This window comes from Silene latifolia, chromosome 11 (assembly GCF_048544455.1).
Source record: "Silene latifolia isolate original U9 population chromosome 11, ASM4854445v1, whole genome shotgun sequence".
Taxonomy (NCBI): Eukaryota; Viridiplantae; Streptophyta; class Magnoliopsida; order Caryophyllales; family Caryophyllaceae; genus Silene; species Silene latifolia.
Window position 1 is genome coordinate 177,603,290 of NC_133536.1, and position 807 is coordinate 177,604,096.

General features: G+C 39.9%; 1 non-coding gene across 1 annotated transcript; it reads left to right on the forward strand.

Moving 5' to 3' along the window:
• The first annotated feature begins 286 nt into the window (after positions 1–286).
• On the forward strand, positions 287–393 carry LOC141616033 (small nucleolar RNA R71). Its single transcript, XR_012530410.1, has one exon. It is a non-coding gene; the product is annotated as a small nucleolar RNA R71 (small nucleolar RNA).
• Positions 394–807: the final 414 nt, after the last annotated feature.

Sequence of the window (807 nt, forward strand, 5' to 3'; positions counted from 1 at the left end):
CTCTTCAAGTTTAGCCATAGTCTTCTCAAACTTCAAATTAATGGTGTCAATATGAGCACTAAGTTGAGCACCCAATTGAGTAATAGAGTCCACTTCATGCTTTCCTCCTCTAGTAGCCTTCCGAGGTCTACTATATTATGAGTTATGGACCGCCATTTCCTCAATCTTGTTCCATGTTTGATTATCATCAACTTCGGTATACATACCATTTGATCCCATATTGAGAATGTTTCAGAAGTCTTCATATAGACCATTCCAAAATTGTTGTACAAGGAACCACTCGCTAAGTCCATGGTGCGGACAAGATCGACAAGTATCCTTAAATCTCTCCCATGCTTCATTCAAAGATTCCTCATCCCTTTGTTTGCACCCGGTGATTTGGGCTCTCAACATGTTAGTCTTCTCCGGAGGATAGAACTTTTTGTAGAAAGCAAGTGCCAATTTCTTCCAAAAGTTAATACCAAGAGTAGCCTAATCTAGGCTCTTCAACCATTGTTTCGCGGAACCAATCAAAGAACAAGGAAATAAGACCCATCAAATTTGGTCTTGAGTAACTCCGGTTTGAGAAATCGAATCACAATAGTCACAAAAAGTCTCATTTGGCATACCCCAAATTGACTTCTCTCAACTAATTGTATAAATTCGGATTTTGCAATGAAATTACCGGTTAAATGTTGTGGGGTAGGAGTACCATTTGGTAGGCTCTCCTCGGTTGGTACGGAATGTGATAAACATTTAGGCATTGTGGGTTGATTTTGTGGTTGGTTTTGTGTTGGGTTATCCTCTCCTTCTCTTGCAAAAGGGTTG